Source organism: Nyctereutes procyonoides, unplaced genomic scaffold (genome assembly GCF_905146905.1).
Source record: "Nyctereutes procyonoides isolate TBG_1078 unplaced genomic scaffold, NYPRO_anot_genome, whole genome shotgun sequence".
In the NCBI taxonomy this organism is placed as follows: domain Eukaryota; kingdom Metazoa; phylum Chordata; class Mammalia; order Carnivora; family Canidae; genus Nyctereutes; species Nyctereutes procyonoides.
Window position 1 is genome coordinate 6,811,121 of NW_026575020.1, and position 24,874 is coordinate 6,835,994.

The 24,874-nt window shown below is 44.0% G+C and overlaps 1 pseudogene; it reads right to left on the reverse strand.

Annotated features, from left to right (window-relative positions):
- Window positions 1–11,975: 11,975 nt before the first annotated feature.
- LOC129512357 (60S ribosomal protein L23a-like) overlaps window positions 11,976–24,874 on the reverse strand; it is a 37,384-nt pseudogene continuing 24,485 nt past the window's right edge.

The window sequence follows — 24,874 nt, forward strand, 5'->3', positions numbered from 1 at the left end:
GTCGCAGCCTCTGCGGGTCCCCGCGCGCCAAGATCCCGGTTGGGGCGAGGCGCTGGGTCAGCCTGTACAGCCGCGGGTGGCCGGCCGGAGCCCCCACCCCACCCCATCTCCTCCGGAGACCGCAGACGCCGGGAGTCCGCCGGCCCTTGGCGTTGCGGCGTCCGAGGGGGCACCTGTGTGATTGCGACCTCCCTTCGCCCCTTTATTGCCGCTTCCGGACGCCTGGGCGGGTTTGAAAGCCTCCTTTCTAATCCCTCCGCCAGGTTCCCGCCTCGGGAGGCCCCGGGCTCGGAGCCGGGCCCTCCCAGGCTTGCAGATCCCACCCCTGCGGCGCCAGACTGCTACTGGGCTGGCGGCGGCGGCTGGGGCGGGCGGCGCGCCGAGTCTCCGCGGCGACTGCGGCCACTGCGTGCGGCCGCCAACCTGCCCGGCGACCTCCCGGTCCTCCTGCCCGTCGCGGGGAGGCCCTGAGACCTTCGCTCCGCGCCCCGCCGGGAGGCGATCCCCAACGGAGCACTGCGGGGTGCCTGCCGTCGGGGACGGCTGCGCTGCTGGCCCAGGGCAAGGGAACCTTGCACGGGACTTGGGGACGTTCCGCACAGCTCCCAGCAATGTTTAGATTTGGGGGACCGAGGGGCGCTGCTGTCACAAATCCCTCGCACGGAGAGGCGACTGTCTGGACCCCCCCCCCCCAAGACCTGGTCCCACGGCAGAGGGCGGTGACGCGGTCTCTCCCGGGAGCTGCAGCAGGAGTCGCGAGGCAGGGACACCTCAGTCTGCAGGAGGAGGAGCCGTGGAGGGAGAAGGTGGCTGCGAGGGGCCTCACTCCGACCGCTTCAACCTCAGAGCCGGGAGGTCCCCGAGGCCTGGGAGCGCAACCGCTGAGCAAGAGGTAAGTAGCGATTTGGCCCCTCTCCCTCTTACACTGTTTTAAAGGACAAAGTCTCTGGGTATTGACTTCTCTCTCCATAAAAGAGTTTGGGGCAATCTGACCGGTCCTGGCGAGTCAGGGGGCCTTGGTCGTAATTTAAGGGAAAAAAGAAAAAATCCGTTGGATAGTGGAGGCTCAGGAGTTTGTGGTTATTTTTCTCATTATGATTAGTTAATATCCAGGTTATTTTGGACTAAATCCTCACTTCCACTCAAGCCAAGATTCAGCCTTGGACAGCTGCCCGGCTGTACTACAAAAGCAGAGGACTGAAACGGGGCACCTCATGGAGCCCAAAGATGGGATGTGATGAGGCTGGGGAGCTTTGGCCTTAATTATCCCTGCAAGATAAAGGGTGTTATTCCTATAACTGGGGTTGAGGAAGGGAGGTAGGGCAAGGATGGAAAGTGGGCTGAGGTAGCCACTCTGGCATCTTCCTGAGGAAGAAGGAGTTGAGATTTGGGCAACTTTTCAGACCCTATTGGCTTACAGACAGTGGTAGGGAGAAGAGAGCCTCCTGGGGGCTTCTGCAGGTGGAGATCCACCTAGTAAGCAGTGAGGTATCAGCCCAAGGGGGAAAAAAAGTGAAAACGTACATTAATGACCATATTTGGTCTCAACATTTTCCAGGCACAGACTCCTCTGATCAATCCAAATAGGAATTCTTAACCTGACATTCAAGGAGTGTGAAATCCTCTGAAATTGTGGGATTTCATGGCTCTACACAAAGCCCTTAGTCATCTTCTGAGAAGGTCTGGGAGGGGAAGGAGGCAAGGGGAACATAGGAAAAGGTGAGAGTTCACAGACCCTGAAGCCTAGCTCCCTAGAGACTGAGCTCTGAACCTCAAAACCTGAAACCTCAAGCTGACCCTACGTATGTATTACCAAATTGGAGAGTGGAAAGGTGCAAGTCAACCAAGGAGAAAATTTTCTCCATTGTTTGCAAGATGGGTCTGGATGTCTAAGCAGATTGCAAATCTGGATGTTTTTAGGGTTGTTTTTTTTTTTTTTTCCTTTTCAGTTGTTCCTGATTTTTGACTGGGCTCTAGGGCCAGTAGGGCAGCCAGGCAGGAGGAAAGGGACTGGGATCTCCAGCAACCCCCCTCCCCACCACCTCCACCTGGTGAACATCCCAGGGTCTCCTGCCCACCAGGTCAGGGCCAAGCCTACCCTGGCCAAGGCTCATTTGGTGGCAGGCCTGGCCTCGACCCGGTTAGCACAGAGGACTCATTTATTTTTCTGTGAGCCCAGACCTGCCCAAGCTACGCACTGCCTCCACACTGCCAGATGTGCCTCCACATCTGGCCACCCAAATAACTAGAGCATTTTCTCTTCTTCCTGTTTTTGAAATCTGCATTAGTCTCACATCCTTAGTTCCTCTTAAGGAAGATGGTGCCATTGGATCTTGGGGTATGGGGGCTGCAGAATCAAACTACGTCTAAGCATTGGAAAGCAAGGTCTACAATGACGACTTGGCACCTCCAATCACAGTTCTTGGTGCTGACTGGATGGGTCAAAAATTCTCTCCTTTCTCTCTCCATCCTTTCTCCCCAAGCCCAGAAGAGTCATGGATTTTCTGTCTTTCTGTGTTTGGAGAGGAAGAGAAAACAAAACCCAAGAGTCAGAGAGTAAGCAATGAGGGAGGAGAAAGTGAGGGAGATAATTCCAATACATTAAAAAAAATCTACCTCTCTTTCTAAACCAACAGCATCTGAATATTAATATTTGTTTTAATCAGGCCAGGAAGAGGAGTTGGAGACAGAGTGGGCAGGAGACTAAGTTCCCAGCTTAACAGATGCTCCAATCATGAGGTCAGTGGCTTCCAAGGCAGTGAGAAGTCAAAAGTGCCAACCATCTGCTCAGGATGGTCTGAGTCTCCCAAATTGCAGTGTAGAAGAGTGAGGGGCTCCCCTTAGGGGCCTCTGAGGTCTCCCACAGTGCCTTGCCTAGGGTTAGTAAAGCCTTCCCTTGTGTTTCTTCTGAGGTAGTGTGCACATGTATGTTTGTGTTGTGGTGGTGGTTCTAAACCACGGCAGAGGTAGGGTAATGCACCTCCTGGGGAGTCTATGGTGTTGTGGTTGGGAGTGGAAGGGGGTTTCACCCCTCCTGGACTGGGGTAGTGAGGAGGCCTCGCTGGACTTGAAGCCAAGTGCTCTAGACTCTAGGGAAAGGGAGGCGCTGCAGCTCCAAAGAGGATTTGCAGGGAAGATCAGATCAGAAAAAGCCCCAGACTCTCTTCCTTCAAGGGTGAGAGAAATACACTGAGAAATGTGAACTTTCACTCAGGGAACACCTCCATTCCATTATGGGTCATCGTGCTTATACTGTGCTGTATGTTTCCACATTTAGCCTATGTGGAATATGTGAAATATACCATGCACTCGTCTAATTTGGAAGAGGGGGTGTATACAGGTGAAAATGTGAATTTCCCACTTGCAACCTTTATTATTGAGCACAACTGGGAGCACATAATTTTCTGTCTTTTTTGCATGTTTTTTTTAAACCAATCCTCAATCTTTACCGGGTGCTTAAATACTGGGAAAGGCACAGCTGCCCTGATACAGGAATTCCCACTGATTCTTGAGGTTTACTAATTCCTGAGAGACCCCACAATACTGCATACCCCTTTATGTCTACTTCTCTCTGCATGCCTTTTCAACAGCACATAGGTGCCCCTGAACCAGTCCATACAGACTGAGGTCCTTTCCCTCCTTTTTGCTCCTTACCATGAACAACAAAATCCTCTACAAAAATGCACAGGCATCATTTTCGGGAGTGTGAGTTTCAAGGAAGATGGCGGCGCCAGGCATCCCTCCAGATTTGGATACATGCTTTCCTAGGCAGGAGGCCACCCCAGCCCCAGCACAATCCAGAGGGCAAGGAAACCTGGATTCCCTTGCAGCAGGGAAAAGCCATCAGAAGGAAGAGACTCCTCCTAGCATTCTCCCTCCAGCCCTTGCAGGGGACTCCTAGAGAGAGAGCTGATTCTACACCCCGGGGGGCCTGGTGCCCCCGTCTGGACCCAGAGTTCCAGGCCGATTTCTAATTTCCACGGAGAAAGAATAGCATTTCCCTTTCCAAGCTACCCCCACCCGCGAGGCCATTCGGGACGGACAGACAGCCCGGTCTCTCTGGCTACATCCGCTTCGAATCTGGAGTTGCAAGGGGGAGACCCGGTGGAGAGGGCCCGAGGCTGCGGAGACGCTCAGCCCGCGGCTCTGGGGAGCCAGGGCTGCGGGGAAGCGACGGGAGGCGAGCCTCGGCCTCTCACACTCCTCCGCTAGGAGCAGGAGTCCAGCGCGAGCGGGGGCGGGAGGTCAAGGCTTTGCGCTCTGGTCTCGGGAGGCCTCACCCGGGAGGCTGGGTCCGTCCGGAGCCCAAGGTTAACTGGCGGCCCGGGGTGGCCCGCGCTGGCTTCACAGCGCGGCCGGGGACTGCTGGACCCCAGAGGGGTCTTCCGCGCCTCGCTTTGAGCTGCGTGGTCGCGGCCTCGGGCGGCGAGCAGAGGCCGGGCGGGGAGTGTCTCACCTACCTCTCCGAACCGCGCCGTCCTCCGCGCGTCTTCAGAGGCTGCAGCGACCCGGGCTTTGGGCGCGCCAGAGCTAGGGACCCAGGTGCCGACGCCGGGGCCCAAGGCTCGGCGGCTTCGGGCCGTGAGGCCTCTGGGCGCAGAGTCTAGGTCTGGGGCGCCCGGGTGCAAGGAGGCTCGTGCGTCCTCTATCCCCCTGGCGCCGGCGAGGGGGCGACAGGGACGAGGACAGGGCCGAGGGGGCGCATTGGCGCGGGCGCCACCTTCCTCCGCGTCCGCCCGGGCGGGGCCCCCGCCAATCTCACCTGCCCCCTTCCTGGGGCGCCGTCGGATGACCGCGCGGCGGTTCCAAGAGTGGGCCTTGCGCGGGGTGGGGAAAGGCCAAAGCCGCGGAGGAAAGGCGCCGAGATGGCCGGCAGACAGAGAGACTCGTGTGTGTGTGTGTGTGTGTGTGTGTGTGTGTGTGTGTGTGAGAGAGAGAGAGAGAGAGAGAGAGAGAGAGAACGGACAAGAGAGAAGGAGATGCGGGGATCACTTCCCAGAGAAGCCGTCAAATGCAGACATAGACAAAAGAAGTAGGGGAGAAAGAGTCTGGGGGACAGAAAGAAGCCCCGAGGGTTTCTGAAGCGACAAGTTGTCCTTGGGAGTTGGGAATGTGAGAGGGAGGGGCAAGGCCAGAGGAATCTAAGAAGAGGAGGGGGCGTGCAGACCCTTGGCTGGAGGCGACCGATCCACGTAGAGGACGCAGACCCCGGACCCTCCTCCGTCCCCCTCCCCCAGACCCTCACCCTGTTGCAGCCCATCTCCGGCTGGATGCAGCACCAGGCGCTTCCCGCGCTCCCTTCCCGGTGCCCCGCCTATCTGGGGCTCGGTCCCGCCTAGGGGACAGCACCAGGCTGAGGGCTGCCCTACCAACTGTTCCTTTCTTCTGTTCGCTGGGCCTTAAATGAGATTCTCCCCTCATTAAATGATAAGGACAAGTGAGGCCAAAGGGAACGACCTTGGTCAAGGTCAAAGGAAGAACTTGGAAGTTTCACTTTCCATCCCAACCCTTAGGATCTCTTTGCCTCTTTGCCCTTCTGGTTACTAGAATGGCATCCTGAAACCACAGGCTTTTCTCTTTCTCTCCAAGACCAGATAGAGATCCCAACTTACCTGCACTCAGTGGAAGGGCCACAAAACAGCCCAGCTGGCTGGTCTCCAGGAGTTATTTGACCTCAGATCTGAGACCTTCCTCCTCAGCCAGCAAAAGGCTGGGGACCTACTGGTAATCCAACCCTTTCCTGCAAATGGCTGTCCAGGATGGGGGTGGGGTGTGTCTGAGATCTGAGTTCTAGGCGGGGGTCCCCTGCTCTTACCCTGGAACTTTAGCCCCACCCCCTCTCTAGGTTTTAGTTTCCTCTGAATCTGCAGGAGCAGGCTGGGTGATTGATGCTTTGCCTCTTCATCCTCCTCTGGTTTGCAGGTTCTGGTGAACTTTCACTGTGGAGACCAAAACATATCCGCATGGTGATTTTATTCTGTAGCCATTCTATATTCATTAATCACAAATATGGAAATAACAGTAAAGTTAAATTTTGCTTCCATGACTATTTTTCTATTTTCCTTTTCTGTACTTTCTATTGATTATAGTATGAATGCAGCAAAGGGTGCTGATATTAACTGTATGGCTCAATGTATTTTGCATATGTACACGTGTATATAATCACCACTTAGGTCAAGATATTTCCAGCCTGCCAGAAGTCTCCCTTATAACTCCTCCCAATCAAAAAATCTCTTAGTTCATAACCTCCAGAAGTAACCGTAACTGTCTTCTCTCACCATAGATTAGTTTTGTCTGTCCTTAAAAGATATATAATGTAATCATGTTATGTATTCTTTTGTGTTTGGCTTCATGAACTCAGGATTATGTGTATGGGAATCGTACGTGTTGCCGTATGCTACAGTAGTTCATTCTATTTATCGCCATACTCCATTTAGTGTCATATTCCCTTGTATGGATATGTCCCAATATATTTATCCATTCTTCTCTTGGTGGATGTTTGGCTTGTTCACAGTTTGGGACTGCACTTAGAGACTCAGGATTGGAAATGCTTTGCCATGGGATAGGAATAGTATGCTAGATACTGACAGTTTTCTAAAGTGATCGACCATTTTACACTCCCACCAGCAATGTATGAGAGAGCTAGTTGCTCACGTACTTTCTAACACCTGGCATTATCTATCTTGTGCATTTTAATCATTATGGTGATGTTCCAACATGTGTGTGGGTGTGTTTAAAAACTTGTGATTAAAAACAAAGCTTCCCATCATAACAGTTTAAGGTGGACAGTTCAATAGTTAACTATATTCACATCATTGTACAACAGATCCCTAGAACTTTTTCGTCTGCAAAACTGACTCTATGCCCACTAAGCAACAATTCCTCTTTCTCCCATTTCCTCCAGCCTTTGGCAAGGACATCTACTTTCTGTTTCTATAAGGTTGACTACTTTAGCTATCTCCTATAAGTTGACTCATACAATATTTGTCTTGTTATGACTACCTTATTTCACTTAGCATAATATCCTCAAGGTTCATCCATTTTGCAGCATGTGATAAGATTTCCCTATTATTTAAGGCTGAATAATATGCCATTGCTGTGTATACCACATTTTTTTAATTCATTGATCTGTCGATGGACATTGGGTTCCCTTTACCTCTTGACTACTATAAATAACACTGCAGTGAATATGGTGTGCAAGCAGATTTTCAAGATCCTGCTTTCAAATCTTTTTTTTAAAGATCTTTTTAAAGTAATCTGTATACCTAATGTGGGGCTCAAACTCACAACCCCAAGATCAAGAATCACATGCTCTACCAACTGAGCCAGCCAGACACCCCAACTGCTTTCAAGTCTTTTGGGTCTATACCCAGATATGGGATTGCTGGATCATATGGTAATTCTATTTTTAACTTTTGGTGGAACCTGTATACTGTTTTCCACAATGGCTGTGCCATTTTACATTCCTATGGACAGCGCATAAGAATTCCAATCTCTCCACATCTCACCACAACACCTGTAATTTTTCTGTTTATTTTTAATAGCATTCATTCTGGTAGGTGTGAGGTGGTATCTCTTTGTAGTTTTAATGTGCATTTCTTTGGAGATGAGTGAAGTTGAGCACTTTTTCATATATTTATTGGCCATCCCTATATCTTCCTCTGTGAATGTTCTCTAAGCCATTCCTATATTCTCCTCTGTGAAAGTCTTCCCCACTTGCATACTCTTTCTCTCGCTAAAATAAATATAAATAAAATCTTTTTTTAAAAAAATAACACCTTTCCCCCTCTTTGTACTGAGTGTGTAAGTTATTTCCATTGCAAACATTTCTCCCAGTTTTCTATCAATTTTGTTTATGGTATGTTTTCCATATGTTTTTAAAATAAGATCAAAGATCTTTATCTTTTTTTAAATAGAAATTTGGGGTATCTGGCTTTCTTTTTCTTTCTTTTTTTCTTTTCTTTTCTTTCTTTCTTTTTTTTTTTTTTTTTTTTTTTTTTTTTTTTTTGGTATCTGGCTTTCTTTAGAAAGTTCTCTTTGACCCAGAAAGTGTTCATATCGCCACTACAAGTAACTATAAGAAATCTGTCATTTTACAATTTGTAGATTAAAAGTCACACACAGGTTTCACTGGGCTGAAATCAAGGAATTGGAAGGACTGTGTTCCTTTCTGGAGGCTCTAAGGGAGGATCTGTTTCCTTGCTCTTTCGGGTTGTTGGCAGAATGTAAGCCTTCTTACACTGCAGGACCCCTGATCTCTAGCGGCTAATAGAGGGCTGTTCTCAGCATCTAGTGGTCACCCACAATTCTCACCTGTCTCTCCTCCACCTTCAAAGCCAGCAATGGCCTGTCAAGTCCTCCTAGTGCTTCAAATTTCTTTTCATTCTTCTGAGGTCTCATTTCTCTAGTTTGGCCAGGAAAGTTTCTCCAGTTTTAAAGATCCACATGATTAGATTGGTCCCACCCAGATAATCCAGGATAATCTCCCCTTCTCCAGGTCTTTATCTACAAAGCCCTTTTGCTGTATAAGGTAACATACTTACAGAATCCAGGAATTAGGATAAGGATATCTTTGGTGGGGTGGGTGTGGGGGGTTAATCTGTCTACCACGACACCTAATGTTGTTTTTCCTTATTTTTTTAAAAAATGTAAGCCTTGGGGATCCCTGGGTGGCGCAGCGGTTTGGCGCCTGCCTTTGGCCCAGGGCGCGATCCTGGAGACCCGGGATCGAATCCCACGTCGGGCTCCCGGTGCATGGAGCCTGCTTCTCCCTCTGCCTGTGTCTCTGCCTCTCTCTCTCACTGTGTGCCTATCATAAATAAATAAATAAAAAATTAAAAAAAAATGTAAGCCTTTAAAAAAAATGTAAGCCTTTAAAAAAAAATGTAAGCCTTTAATATACCTGAGATATATATAGTGTGAGAGTGCATGTTTGTTCACAGGCTTGGTCATCTTTCCCTATGATTATTGGCTCTTCTATAAATGGCTTAATTAAAACCTTAGCTCTTTTTATTTATTTTTTTAAGATTTTATTTTTATGTACTCTCTACACCCAACATGGGAATCAAACTCACAACCCTGAGATTAAGAGTCATATGCCCCACCGAATGAGCCAGCCAGGTGCCTCAAAACTTTAGCTCATTTTTATCATTGGCCTTTTCATTGTCACTTAATGAGAGCTCTTAATTTTTTGGTAAATACTAATCTTTAACCCTTTGTCAGTCATGGTGAAAATGGCCTTTTGTCTTGTTGAACAAAAATCAACAGTTCTTGACCTCATGAAACTACATTCTGTTAAATAAATTTATTAACCTAGAAGCCAGCATTTAATTTCTAATTCATATAAAGTACTTGAAGAATACAAGGAACTGGGTGCTATGATAGAGAATAATGAAGGAACATAATTTGAAAGTGGTCCAAGGAAGTTGTCTATAAGGATGTGATGCTGAAACTAAGATCTGAAAAATAAGATAAAGAGTTATCTTGGAGAAGCATGGAAGGCAGGAGTGTTTCTGGCAGAGGACAACTATTGAAAAGATCCTGAAGTAGTATATCCAGGCTAATTAGAGAATAATTTTCTGTCATTCTGTAAAACTGTCTTTAGAATAGGTTGTTTTAGTCTGGGCTGAAGATACTTAGATTCATAGAACTTTTTTTTAAAAGATTTTATTTATTAGGGATCCCCAGGTTGCTCAGCGATTTAGTGCCTGCCTTTGGCCCTTTTTAAATCTTTAAAAAAAAAAAGATTTTATTTATTCATGAGAGACACACACACAGAGAGAGAGAGAGAGAGGCAAAGACACAGGCAGAGGGAGAAGTAGGCTCCATGCAGGGAGCCCAACGTGGGACTTGATCCCAGGACTCCAGGATCACGCCCTGGGCTGAAGGCAGGGCTAAACCGCTGAGACACCCAGGCTGCCCACTTTTTTTTTTTTTTGGAGGTTTTTTTTTTTTAAGATTTTATTTATTTATTCATGATAGACATAGAGAAAGAGAGAGAGAGGCAGAGACACAGGTAGAAGGAGAAGCAGGCTCCATGCCGGGAGCCCGACACAGGACTTGATCCCAGGATTCCAGGATCCCGCCCTGGGCCAAAGGCAGGCTCTGAACCGCTGAGACACCCAGGGATCCCCTTTTGGAGGTTTTCTTTTGGAAGGGGTCAGCTTTATTGAGGTATAATTTATATGTAATAAAATTCACTATTTTAAGGTGTATCATCCAATGCTTTTTAACAAATGTGTACATCTGTGTAACTACTACCACAATCATAATATAGAACATTTCTACACCACAAAAAGTGTCCTGGTGCACTTTTGCTGTCAATCTCCTCCCCACCCATCCCCAGACCCAGGTCATCTAAGACCCTGTTGTCACCATTGTCTTGATTTTTTTAGAATTTCATGTAGAGGGAATCATGTGAGAATGTTTTTGCCCGTTTTTCTCTTACTTTGCATAATGCTTTTGAAATTTAACTAGGGGATCCCTGGGTGGCTCAGTGGTTTAATGCCTGCCTTCAGCCCAGGGCGTGATCCTGGAGTCCCGGGATCGAGTCCCACATTGGGCTCCCTGCATGGAGCCTGCTTCTTCCTCTGCCTGTGTCTCTGCCTCTCTCTCTCTCTCTCTCTCTCTCTCTCTGTGTGTGTCTCTCATGAATAAATAAATAAAATCTTAAAAAAAGATTAAAAAAATGAAATTTAACTATATTTTGTGTTTCGGTAATTGGTTTCCTTTTATCATGGAGTGTATTTATTCCCCCCCCCCTTTTCTTTGTAATAGAAGCACGGCAATTTATTGATTGATTCACCAACTGTTGGACATTGGGGTTGTTTCCAGTTTGGGGCTATTATGAACAAAGCTGCCATAAACATTCACTACCAGTCTTCATGTAGACAGATGTTTTCATTTCTCTTGGGAAAATACCTAGGAATGGAATTGCTGGATCATCTGGTTGGTGTATATTTCACTTGTATCCTGTGACCTTGCTCATATCTTTTATTAGCTCTAGAAGCATTTTTTTTTTCGTATACTCCTTAGGATTTTCAACATAGGGCAGCCCGGGTGGCTCAGCGGTTTAGCGCCGCCTTCAGCCCAGGGCGTGATCCTGGAGTCCAGGGATTGAGTCCCACATCGGGCTCCCTGTGTGGAGCCTGCTTCTCCCTCTGCCTGTGTCTCTGCCTCTCTCTCTCTCTCTCCTGTGTATTCTCATGAATAAATAAATAAAATATTTTAAAAAAAGATTAAAAAAAGGATTTTCAACATAGATGATCATTTAATCTGTGGATAAAGACAGTTTTATGTCTTTCCAGTCTATATGTCTCTTATTCATTTCTCACACCTGTTTCACTGAATAGGACCTCTAGTACAAAGTTAATGGTGAGAGCAAATAATCTTGTTTTGTCCTGACCTTATGGGGAAAGCATTCAGTCTTTCACTATTAGGTATAATGTAAGGTTAGATGTAAAGTTTTCTTAGTTGCTCTTTACCAAGTTAAGGGAGTTCCCTTCTATTCCTAGTTTGCTGGAAGTTTTTATCATGAGTGGATGGAAAATTTCATCAAATAGTTTATGCCTCTATTTCTTTAGGTGCTTTTTTTTTAATGTAGTGAATTGAATTGCATTGATTGGTTTTTCATGTGTCAAACCAATCTTTGCATTCCCAGGATGAACCCCATTTGATCTTGATGCATTAGCCTTGTTATTTATTGCAGCATTTGGTTTGGTTAAATTTTTTTTATTTTTTTTAATTTTTATTTATTTATGATAGTCACAGAGAGAGAGAGAGAGGCAGAGACACAGGCAGAGGGAGAAGCAGGCTCCATGCACCGGGAGCCCGATGTGGGATTCGATCCCGGGTCTCCAGGATTGCGCCCTGGGTCAAAGGCAGGCGCCAAACCACTGCGCCACCCAGGGATCCCTGGTTAAATTTTTTTATGGTGAAAAAATTTATATTTAGATTTATAGCCGGCTGGACTCCGTTTAGATGATCCCAATTTTGTTGGCAACATCCAAAGCATCATAGTCACCAGCCAGTCAAACATATGCTTTCTTCTCTCCATCAGGTCTGATCAAGGTGTTGACCTTGGCCACATCAATGTCATAGAGTTTCTTCACAGCCTGTTTGATCTGGTGCTTATTGGCCTTGACATCCACAATGAACACAAGTGTGTTGTTGTCTTCTATTTTCTTCATGTCTGACTCAGTAGTTAGGGGGAACTTGATGATGGCATAGTGATCAAGCTTGTTTCTCCTGGGGGTGCTCTTTCAAGGATATTTGGGCTGCCTTCGGAGATGCAGGTTCTTGGGTCGTCGGAATGTAGGTGACATAAGGATCTTTTTTTTTTGTGACTGTGCATGCCTTTCAGCACCGCATTCTTAGCTTTCAAAGACTGCTTTGGCTCGGGCTTTGGGAGGGGCAGGAGCTTCCTTCTTCGCCTTCGGGCCCCATCTTCGTGAAAGGGCTGATTTGCTTAAATTTTAAGGACTTTCAGATCTATGTTCCTGAGGATTATTGATTTATACCTTGTTGGTTTTGTTTCATTTTGTCATACCTTTTTCCTCATTTTGGTATTATGGCAATCCTAACCTTCCAAAATAAACTGGGAAGGGCTGCCTCTTCTTTTGTTTCCTGGGAAAGTTTGTGTAGAATTGGTATTCTTCACTAAATGTGTTGTAGAATCTACCATGAAGGCCACCTACGCTTGTAGTTTTCGTTGTGGGGAGATTTTTTTTACCACATGTTTGATTTCTTTGTAATCATAAAACTATTCAGGTTATATATTTCTTTTTTTTAAAAAAAAGAGACTTTTATTTATATGAGAGAGAGAGAGAGCACAAGCATGGGAGGGGGTTGAGAGAAGGAGAGGGAAGAGAAGATTCCCTGCTGGGCAGGGAGCCCAGTGTGGGACTAGATCCCAGAACCCTGGGATCATGACTTGAGCCAAAGGCAGCCGCTTAACTCACTGAACCACCCAGGTGACCCAGTTTTATTGATCTTTTAAAAAAGTGTTTGTTTTCATTGATTTTTCTCTATTGTGTATACATTTTCTATTTCTTTGATTTCTACTCTATTATTTCCATCTTCTGCTTACTTTGGGTTTATTTTGCTCTTTTTTTTTCTTCTAATTTCATAAGGTACAAGCTTAGATAATTGTTGTTAGACCTTTCTTTTTTTGTTGTTTTTTTAAAAAGTTTTATTTATTTATTCATGAGAGATGCAAAGAGAGAGGCAGAGACACAGGCAGAGGGAGAAGCAGGCTCCTCGCAAGGAGCCCAAGGCGGGACTTGATCCCAGATCCTGGGATCACGCCCTGAGCAGAAGGCAGACACCCAACCACTGAGCCACCCAGGCATCCCATAGACCTCTTATATAAGTAATAAATGCTATAATTTCCTCTGAAGCACTGCCTTAGCTGCATCCACACATTGTGATACGCTGTATTATTCAGTTTCATTCAGCTCAAAATGCTTTCTAGTTTCCTTTGTGAGTTCTCATATGATCTGTGGGGTATTTAGAAGTATTTTGTTTAATTTCCAGAATTAAAAAAAAGACTTTATTTATGAGAGAGAGAGAGAGAGAGAGAGAGAGAGAGAGAGAACATCCCCATGCTCAGAAGCAGGGGGAAAAAAAAGGAAATAAAAAAAGAAAAAAAAAGAGGAAAAAAATTAAAAATTAAAAAAGAAGCAGGGGGAAGAACAGAGGGAGAGGGAGAGAATCTTAGGCAGGCTCTACTCTTGGCACAGAGCCAGTAGTGAGGCTCCATCCCAGGACCTTGAGATCATGACCTGAGCCAAAGCCAAGAGTCAGATGCTTAACCAACCGAGCCACCCAGGCACCTCTAATTTCCAGAAATTGTAATTACTTGTCAGACCTGTTGTTACTGATTTTGGTTTAATTTTGTCTTGGTCAGAGAACATACTTTATATAATTTCAATCCTTTAAAATTTATTGAGAATTATTGTATTGCTCAGATAATGAGCTGATAACCAGATACAAAGATAATCAAGTCCATCAACAAACATGGACTCTATTACACTTCAACTGTGATGTTTGATAACTAAAATGTGTTGTTTCACTTAATTAAACTTAAACTTGTTTAAGTAAGCCATCATGGTGCCCTATGAGGACAACCACCTTGTAGCTGAAAGTTCTATTAAACAGCTTGTTTAAGAGTGCAGGGTTATGTATTTTCAGCAGTGAAATCAATGCCTTTCATTGAGTCTTTCTCAATAATATCTACAACCCTGAAGAGGATAAACGGTGTTGGGTGAGGCCTTGTATTGTGGCGTTAGTACATGCAGAGACTATCTGTCCTTGATTTGTATTTTTGGGTAAAATACAAAGGCAAAGAACATGTCCAGAATTCTTTCCTCCAAAGGGAGTGACTATGGATAAAGAGTTGCCATTGTTATTGCCACTGGTTGGACCAGGTGGCTAGATCATTGGCAATGGCCTAAGAGTCTGGGGACACCTGGGTGGCTCAGCAGTTGAGCGTCTGCCTTCAGCTCAGATCCTGATCCCGGAATCTGGGATCAAGTCCTGCATCGGGCTCCCTGCATGAAGCTTGCTTCTCCCTCTGCCTATGTCTCTGCCTCTCTCTCTTTCTGTGCCTCTCATGAATAAATAAATAAAATCTTTAACAAAAAATGGCCTAAAAGTCTGAAAAAATATACAGATGGGGCTAACTCTTGTCCAAGGCAGTCTTTATCGCTAAGGTGACAGCCAACATTTGGCAAATTGTGTGGGCCCTGGGTCCTGTCTCTAATCAGAGGTGTCTGTTAAGGGATAGAAGGCACAGATAGAAGGCAGGAAGGCAAGCCTCATCAGGTGTGACAATGGTGCAGTCATCCTCAAAATATATGAACTCTCTCTGCTGCTTATTCAGTTGATCCTAAAGACTTCCCAAATAGCCAAGGGGATTAGGACAGGGATGACCTTCTCCCACTGTGACATGCGATCAGGAACAGAGGGCAGGAGAGGCTCCCCCTCTTTCAGGTGGAGTATACTGTAAGATCAGATCTGGCTCAGTCCTGCAGATATTTTTATTTTAGCAAGGAGGCATTGACGCACTGCCACATTTGTAAGCAATTTGTTATGCAGCAAGAGATAATTGGAACAATCACCAACATTTATTTTTTAATTTTTTTTATTATTTTTTAAAAAAGATTTTATTTATTTATTCAGCTAAACCACTGAGCCATCCAGGCTGCCTTTTTTTTTTTTTTAAGATTTATTTGTGAGAGAGAGAGAGTGTGTGTTATAATTCTTTTCTGTTTTTATTTTTTTAAGATTGTATTTATTTATTTGAGACACTGCACAGGTCAGGGGGAAGAGCAGAGGGAGAAGCGGATTCCCCGCTGAGCAGGGAGCCCAATGTGGGGCTTGAGCCCAGGACCCCAGGATCATGACCTGAGGCAAAGGCAGATGCTTAATCGCCTGATTTGTCCACGTGCCCTTTTTTTTTCTGTTTTTCAATTCACTCTGCTCTGTGACCCAGGAAAAGGTCAGATATTCTCTCGTTCGGTCTTAGAGTGGTGAAGAGTAAGGTCTTTGGAGACAGGCAAACCGAAGTATACCTATGGCTCTACACTCACTGTAGACCTAATTGGGGACCTAATTAATTGCTCAAGTCCCAGTTTTCTTAACTTTAGAACTCAGTTAATAATTCTTTGAGGCAATGCCATGTGATAATGCATGGAAATAGTTTAACCTAGTGCCTATCATATCATAAGCTTTCAATAACTGTTAATTATAATTTTTCTTACCGGATTTGCATCTCTGCTATTTACTGTTTGTGAGCCAACCTGAACATCAGTCTTTTCATCTGTTACATGAGGAAAATAATAGCAACATCTCAGAGCTGTTTTGAGACCTTGCCCGGTATCTACTGCTGCAACACATATACCCTTAGTGTAACAGACCAGGGCACAAACACCAAAGATCCACCACCCTATTAACTGTCATGGGACCTCTGACACTCTGGAACTCAAACATCTCTACAAAACGTAGTGGCTCCTACAATACAACTCAACATACACTCTCCTCCTATCCAGTTCATCAGCATCCCAAACACTCTCAGCCCTGGTTGCTGAGGAGTATTTTTATTGGGTATAATACCATGGTTAAAGACTGCAGTCCTGGAGGCAGATTCCTGTGTTCAAACCCTAGGTCCTCCTCTTAGCTGCATGAAACGGGGCAGATTACTTAATTTCCCTGAAATTCATTTTTTTTTTATTTACGATAGTCATACAGAGAGAGAGAGAGGGAGGCAGAGACACAGGCAGAGGGAGAAGCAGGCTCCATGCACCGGGAGCCTGACGTGGGATTCGATCCTGGGTCTCCAGGATCGCGCCCTGGGCCAAAGGCAGACGCCAAACCGCTGCGCCACCCAGGGATCCCCCCTGAAATTCAAATGTAAATGGGGACTCATTAATGCCTATCATCTGTCAATGTTCCATCACAGAGAAAGCTAACTCCAACCCCTGAAGTTTAGAGAAAAATATAATTGAATAAGCAAGTGTTATTTAAAAAATAAGCTTACTGTTTTAACCATAAGTCCTGTCGCCAAAAGAAGAAGTGATCTAAAGTCTTTATTTCCAATAAAAAGGAGAAGAATGGCTTTGGCATGAAGAGTTTAATTTAGACTTAAGAAAATAGGGGATCCCTGGGTGGCGCAGCTGTTTGGCGCCTGCCTTTGGCCCGGGGCGCGATCCTGGAGACCCGGGATCGAATCCCACGTCGGGCTCCCGGTGCATGGAGCCTGCTTCTCCCTCTGCCTGTGTCTCTGCCTTTCTCTCTCTCTCTGTGACTATCATAAATAAATAAAAATTAAAAAAAAAAGATTTAAGAAAATAGTTTTGGCAGCATGGGACACTCAAAGAAAACTGGCCTGACCATAGTCCTGGGCAGGCAGTAAGAGAGCTAGTGGTTTTTGTATGGTTTTGGTCAGATTATATATATATATACACACACACACACACAAAGATAGAGACAATGAAGATTGAGAGACTAGACTAAGTGCTAAATTATTATGCACTCTAGTGTTTTCCTGGTCTATTGTATTTTTGTTTTTAAAGTTCTGGTCAGGGATCCCTGGGTGGCGCAGCGGTTTGGCGCCTGCCTTTGGCCCAGGGCGCGATCCTGGAGACCCGGGATCGAATCCCACGTCGAGCTCCCAGTGCATGGAGCCTGCTTCTCCCTCTGCCTATGTCTCTGCCTCTCTCTCTCTCCCTGTGTGACTATCATAAATAAATAAATAAAAAATTTAAAGTTCTGGTCACAATCCACTAGGCTGTTTACACATCTCATCCATGAACACAGCCACAGTTTGAAAATGCTAGAAAGAATTATTTCTTTCTGTCCCTTTCATTATGAACCCAAGAAAGGCTCATTCTCATTCCACATTTAGTATTTCAATATAAATCTTGACTTCTGTAAATTATAATTCTTCCAAGCAGCCAGGAGAAATTTGACTAGAATTATCTTGGAATTGCCTATCGTTATGGCTTTTCCTTGACAGTAAACCAAAAATGTCTAAAAGCATGATTATGAAGTCTAACCACTTGGACTGTATTCTGGCTCTGCTGCTAACTTGCTGTGTCACTTGCCTTGGTTTCTTCATCTGTATACTGGAAATAATGAATAACAACAACAACAACAATAAATGATGATAGACTCCTTGTTGTGGATACCCAGGTAAGCAATTAACACAGGGCCTGGGACATAGTAAGTGCTCAAAAGTTGTTGGCAACTATGTTACTTATTGTTTTATAAACTGTCAGTGGTTTTATCTTGTAGCGGAGACCTGAGAGCAGCTTAGCCATAAACAGCACTAAACTTTTGCCAGGAAACAGAGATCTTTGAAGTTTCACATTAGACCTGCCTTACTTTAGATTGACACTAGAGGGTGCTCCACGCCCAGAAAGCCACATGTTTCCAGGCCCAGGGACTGGCCAGCAAGTCCTGGCCTGAAAACTTTCCATTCCTGTCTGATGATTTACTTTGGAGAAGAAGCTGCTGCATTGGGTCCCAAACTAAAGACTTTGCAGGATTTAGGAGGGGACAGTAAATGGCCGTATGGAGCAGAAATCTGGTTTCCTCAAATTCACCAATTGGCTTTCTCCTGGGCTGTGACCTTCTGGAGCTCTGGGGCAGCATCTTATTCATCCATGAGCCCTAGGACCCAACGCACATAGTATCTGGCTTATGGTAATCACTTTGTAAATACTTGTGGAATGGGACCATCCAATAGAAGAATCTGAGACCTAAATGATTATAATTACAAATAGGCAACTGCTGGTGTATATGACCACTGAGTGTTGTGGGACCTCACAGAGGGTTGGGGGCTGGGAGCTGGGGAAGGTTGGCCAGAACAGCTATCTTATTTTTTTTTTAATTTTTATTTATTTATGATAGTCACACACAGAGAGAGAGAGGCAGAGGCACAGGCAGAGGGAGAAGCAGGCTCCATGCACCAGGAGCCCGACGTGGGACTCGATCCCGGGTCTCCAGGATCGCGCCCTGGGCCAAAGGCAGGCGCCAAACTGCTGCGCCACCCGGGAATCCCCAGAACAGCTATCTTAAATTCAGCAGTCCTGGTCCTCTTAGAGTACAAAGAAAATATTTGTTCTTCCACATCTGGCTTTCAGATATTTAAAAACAACTTCATGCTTCTTTTCCTTCATGTTCTTCATGTGGAATGATTTCCAGGTTTTTCACCAAGTTGATCACTCTCTGTAGAATTGTAGGAAGGCAAATAATAAGTTAGTGCTACTGTGTTCAAGCATCTCCTATTATCTCTATTATGTGATTTAATTATGGCTTTATCTCATTTAATCCTCACAACAACCCTATGAGGTCAAGGTCATTATCTACATTCTACAGATTAGATATGACAAGGTTTTTTTTTTGTTTTTTTTTAATTTTTTCAATTTTTATTTTTATTTTTTTTTATTTATGATAGGCACACAGTGAGAGAGAGAGAGAGGCAGAGACACAGGCAGAGGGAGAAGCAGGCTCCATGCACCGGGAGCCCGACGTGGGATTCTATCCCGGGTCTCCAGGATCGCGCCCTGGGCCAAAGGCAGGCGCTAAACCGCTGCGCCACCCAGGGATCCCAGATATGACAAGGTTTATGAACTGGCCCAACTCACACTATTGGGAATGTCAGGGCCAGTATTAGAAGCCTGATAATTCTTTTTTAAGATTTTATTTATTTATTTGTGAGAGACAAAGAGAGGAGCAAAGACATAAGCAGAGGGAGAAGCAGGCTCCCTCTGGGGAGCCTGATGTGGGACTCGACCCCAGGACACTGGGATCACTACTTTTTACTTAAAAAAGTAAAATCTTTTTTTAAGTTTACTTTTTTTTTTAAGATTTTATTCATTTATACATGAGACACACAGAGAGAGAGAGAGTCAGAGACACAGGCAGAGGGAGAGGCAGTCTCCATGCCGGGAGCCCAACATGGGACTCAATCCAGGTCTCCAGGATCAGGCCCTGGGCTGAAGGCGGCGCTAAACTGCTGAGCCACCCGGGCTGCCCCAAAAGTTTACTTTTCTTATACCATACACAAAAATAAACTCAAAAGACCTAAACGCAAGACAAGAATTCATCAAAATCCTAGAGGAGAACACAGGCAGCAACCTTTGACCTAGCCACAGCAACTTCTTGCTAGACATGTCTCCAAAGGCAAGGGAAACAAAGGCAAAAATTAACTACTGGGACTTCATCAAGATAAAAAGCTTTTGCACAGCAAAGGAAACACTTAACAAAACCAAAAGATCACCTACAGCGTGGGAGAAGTTATTTGCAAATGTCTTATCAGATAAAGGGCTGGTAATAAAAATCTTTTTTTAAGTTTTTTTTTTAAATTTATTCATGAGAGACACAGAGAGAGAGGCAGAGACATAGGCAGAGGGAGAAGCAGGCTCCGTGCAGAAAGCCCGATGCAGAACTCCATCCCCAAACTCCGGGATCATGCCAAGTCAAGGGCAGACACTCAACCGCTGAGCCATCCAGGCGTCCCAGTAATCAAAATCTGTAAAGAATTTATCAAACTCAACACCCAAAGGACAAATAATCCAGTCAAGAAGTAGGCAAAAGACATGAACAGACATTTCTCCAAAGAAGACAAACAAATGGCCAGCAGACACATGAAAAAATGTTGACGTCACTCGGCATCGGGGAAATACAAATCAAAACCACAATGAGATACCACCTCACACCAGTTAGAATGGCTAAAATTAACAAGTCAGGAGATAACAAATGTTAGCCTGGATGCAGAGAAAGAATCCTCTTACACTGTTGGTGGGAATGCAAGCTGGTGCAGTCACCCTGGAAAACAGTATGGAGGTTCCTCAGAAAGTTAGAAACAGAGCTACCCCATGACCCAACAATGTCACTACTGGGTATTTACCCAAAGATATAAATGTAATGATTCAAAGAGGCACCTGTGCCCCAATGTTTATAGCAGCAATGTCCACAATAGCCAAACTATGGAAAGAGCCCAAATGTCCATCGACAGTTGAATGAATAAAGAAGATGTGGTGTACGTGTGTATACACACACACACACACACACACACACACAATGGAATATTACTCAGCTATCAAAAATGAAATCTTGCCATTTGCAAAAACATGGACGGAACCAGAGGGTATTATGCTAAGCTAAATAAACCAATCAGAAAAAAGACAATTATGTGATTTCACTCATATGTGGAATTTAAGAACAAAACAGAGGATCATAGGGGAAGGGAGAAAAAATAAAACAAAATGAAATCAGAGAGGGAGACAAACCATAAGAGACTCTTAATCATAGAAAACAAACTGAGGATTGCTGGAGGGTAGTGGGTGGGGGGACGGGGTAACTTGGTGATGAGCATTAAGGAGGGCATGTGATGTGATACACACTGGGTATTATATACAACTGATGAGTTGCTGAACTCTACCACTGAAACTAATAATACACTCTATGTTAATTAATGGAATTTAAATTAAATTAAATTTAAAAATTTTAAAGGGCAGCATAGGGAAAATAGTCAATATTGTAATAGCATTGTATGCTGACAGATGGTGACTACATTTACATGGTGAGCACTGAGTAATGTTTGAATTGTAGAATCATTATGTTGTAGAACTGAAACCAATATAACATTGTGTGTCAACTTATCTCAATAATAAACAAGGGAGACATAATAAAATAATTTTCACTTAAAAGAATAACCTGGGTGGTGGCTCAGTTAGTTGAGTAGATACTGAGCCTTTGGCTCAGGTCATGATCCTAGGGTCCTGGGATTGAGCTCCCCATGTGGTGGGCTCCCTACTCAGCAGGGAATCTGTTTCCTCCTCTCCCTCTGCCCCTTGCCACCCACTTGTGCTGTCTCTCTCTCTCCCAAATAAATAAAATCTTTAAAAAAATTTTTTAAAGAATAATAATAGCAAAAACAACAGTGTTTAACAATATAGACGGGCAGCCCTGATGGCCCAGCAGTTTGGCGCCGCCTTCAGCCCAGGGTATGATCCTGGGGACCCGGGATTGAGTCCCACGTCAGGCTCCCTGCATAGAGCCTGCATCTCCCTCTGCCTGTGTCCCTGCCTCTCTCTCTCTCTCTCTCTCTCTCTCTCTCTCTCTCTGTGTCTGTCATGAATAAATAAATAAAATCTTAAAAAAAAACAATATAGAGGGCACCAGATACTTTTCTAAGTGTTTTATTTGTTAATTCATTTATTTATTAACTCACCTTAGTTATTTAATTGTCACACACACAGCTGTCACCTTTTTTATTAGTATAAAAATCTTAATATAGAAAAGCAAAGAGGGGGTGCCTGGCTGGATCAATCAGAAGAGCATGCAACCCTTGACCTTGAGGTTGTGAGTTCAAGCCCCACAGTAGTTGTAGAGATTACTTAAAAATAAAATCTTTTTAAAAAAGAAAAGTGAGGGCAGCCCCGGTGGCATAGCGGTTTAATGCAGCCTAGGGTGTGATCCTGGAGACCCGGGATAGAGTCCCATGTTGGGCTTCCTGTATGGAGCCTGCTTCTCCCTCTGCCTGTGTCTCTGTCTCTATGAATAAATAAAATCTTTTAAAAAAAGAAAAGTGAAAAATATAACAAATTTCCATATACTTACCACTAGAATGAAAAAAATTAATATTAAAACCAATATTTTCAAAAAAACAAAACAAAACAAAAAACCAATATTTTCTAGCCAAATCCATCTTGAAAAAGAACAAAGTTTGAGGATTCACACTTCCCAATTTTAAAAGCTACAGTAATCCAGGCAGTGTAGGATAGGATAGTATCCAGGCAAAAGGATAGACATGTAAGTCAATGGAATAGAATTGAGAATCCAGAAATAGACCAATATATCTATGGTCAAGGTGTTAACATTCAGTGAGGGAAATGTTGGGACAACTGGATATCCACATGCCAAAGAATGTATTTGGACCCCCTACCACCAACCATCTACAAAAAATTAACTCAAAATGGGTTAAAGACATAAGTGTAAAAGCTAAAACTTATAACTCTTGGAAGAAAACATAAGTGTAAATCCTTTTTGGGTGTAGACAATATTTTCTTCGATGTGCATAGCACAAGAGGAAAAAATAGTTAAATTGGACTTTGTTATAATTAAAATATTTTATGGGTCAAGGCATTATCAAGAAAGTTGAAAGACAAACCACAGAATGGAAGGAAACATTTGCAAATTATACTCTGATAATGGTCTTATACCCAGAACATATAAAGAGCTCTTACAACTCAACAATAAAAAGATAAACAACTTAACTTAAAATTGGACAAATGACTGGTAGAGACATTTCTCCATGGAAAATGGACAAATGGTCAACAAGCATGTGAAAAGATATTCAACAACATTAGTTATTAGGGAAATGCAAATGAAAACTACAATGAGACATCACTTCACTGCCTATAATCAAAAAGACAGTAACAAGTGTTAGCAAGGATGTAGAGAAATTGGAAACCTTCACATATTGCTGGTAGGAATATAAAATGGTGCAGTCACTGTGCAAACCAGTTTCACAGGTCCTTAAAAAGTTAAACATAGAGTTACTATAAGACCCAACAGGGCAGCCCTGGTGGCTCAGCAGTTTATCGCTGCCTTCAGCCCAGGGTGTGATCCTGGAGACCTGAGATCAAGTCCCACATCGGGCTCCCTGCATGGAGCCTGCTTCTCCCTCTGTCTGTGTCTCTGTCTCTCTCTGTGTGTGTGTCTCTCATGAATAAATAAATAATAAAATCTTTTAAAAAAGACCCAACAATTCCACTTCTAGGTATATGCCCAAGATAATTGAAAATATATATTTATATAAAAATGGGTACATGAATGTTCATAGCAACATGAATCATAATAGCCAGAAAGTGAGAATAACCCAAATGTCCACCAAATGATGTGTGCATTAATGGGATTGGTATATCCTTCCAACGGAATTATATTCTGCCTTGAAAAGGAACAGAGTACAAATACACCTACCACATGGGTGAACCTTGGAAGAAGTGAAAGAATGCTAAGTGAAAGAAGCTATCACAAAACATCATCTATTGTGTGATTCTGTTTATATCAAATGACCGGATATGTAAATATACTGTGATCTGTGTTTTCCAGGAGCTCGAAAGAGAGGGCAATGAAGAGTGAGTGGTACAGATACAAGATTCCTTTTTGGAGATAATGAGATGTTTTAGAATTAGTGATGATGGTTGCACGACCTTGTGAATATATTAACAACACTGAATTGTACACTTTAAAATGGTGAATTTTGGGACACCTGGGTGGTTCAGTGGTTGAGCATCTGCCTTTGGCTCAGTTCGTGATCCCGGGGTCCTTGGATCGAGTCCTGCATTGGGCTCCCCACAGGGAGTCTGCTTCTCCCTCTGACTGTGCCTCTGCCTCTCTCTGTGTGTCTCTCACAAGTAAATAAATAAAATCTTTTTAGAAAATCTTTTAAATGGCGAATTTTATGGCATCTGAATTATAGCTCAATAAGGAAAAAAAAGAGGGAGAAATGGTATTCTTATCTCTAGTTCAGTGTTTCACAAACATTTTGGTCTCAAAAATCCCTTATATTCTTAATGATTATTGGGCCCCAAAGAGCTTTTGTTCACGTGTTTTTTTTTTATATGTTTATGTTAAATATCCATTGTCATTCACCATGTTAGAAATTAAAATTGAAAAAAAAAGAAATTAAAATTGAGAAAATTTTCAGATACTTACTGTTAATTAATTTGAAATAGCATTAATGAAACATATACATGTTACCATAAGTAGCAGTTTATGAAGAATAACTACATTTCCCAAATTAAAAAAAATCGTGAGGAGAGTGGCATTTTTGCAAGTATCTTTAATGTCTGGCTTAATAGGAGACAAGCAGATTCTTATATCTGTTTATATATTCAATCTGTTGTGGTATGTTGTTTTGGCTGAAATATATGGAAAAAATCTGAAATCTGACTTCATACAGATAATATAGTTAGAAAAGGGAAGACTCACAGCCTTTCCAAATAATTGAGGGTATTTTTCTTAACACACCATAACAGGACAAGTGGTAGTTTCCTAAAGGTTAGTTGCAAGGTAGAGTCTGCAATCACATCAGTGAGCTTTTCATTCTCTTATATTAAAATCCGTTGGGGGGGATCCCTGGGTGGCGCAGCGGTTTGGCGCCTGCCTTTGGCCCAGGGCGCGATCCTGGAGACCCGGGATCGAGTCCCACGTCGGGCTTCCGGTGCAGGGAGCCTGCTTCTCTCTCTGCCTCTCTCTCTCTCTCCCTGTGTGACTATCATAAATAAATTTTAAAAAAAAAATCCGTTGGGGGCAGCCCCGGTTGGGCAGCGGTTTAGCGCCGCCTGCAGCCTGGGGTGTG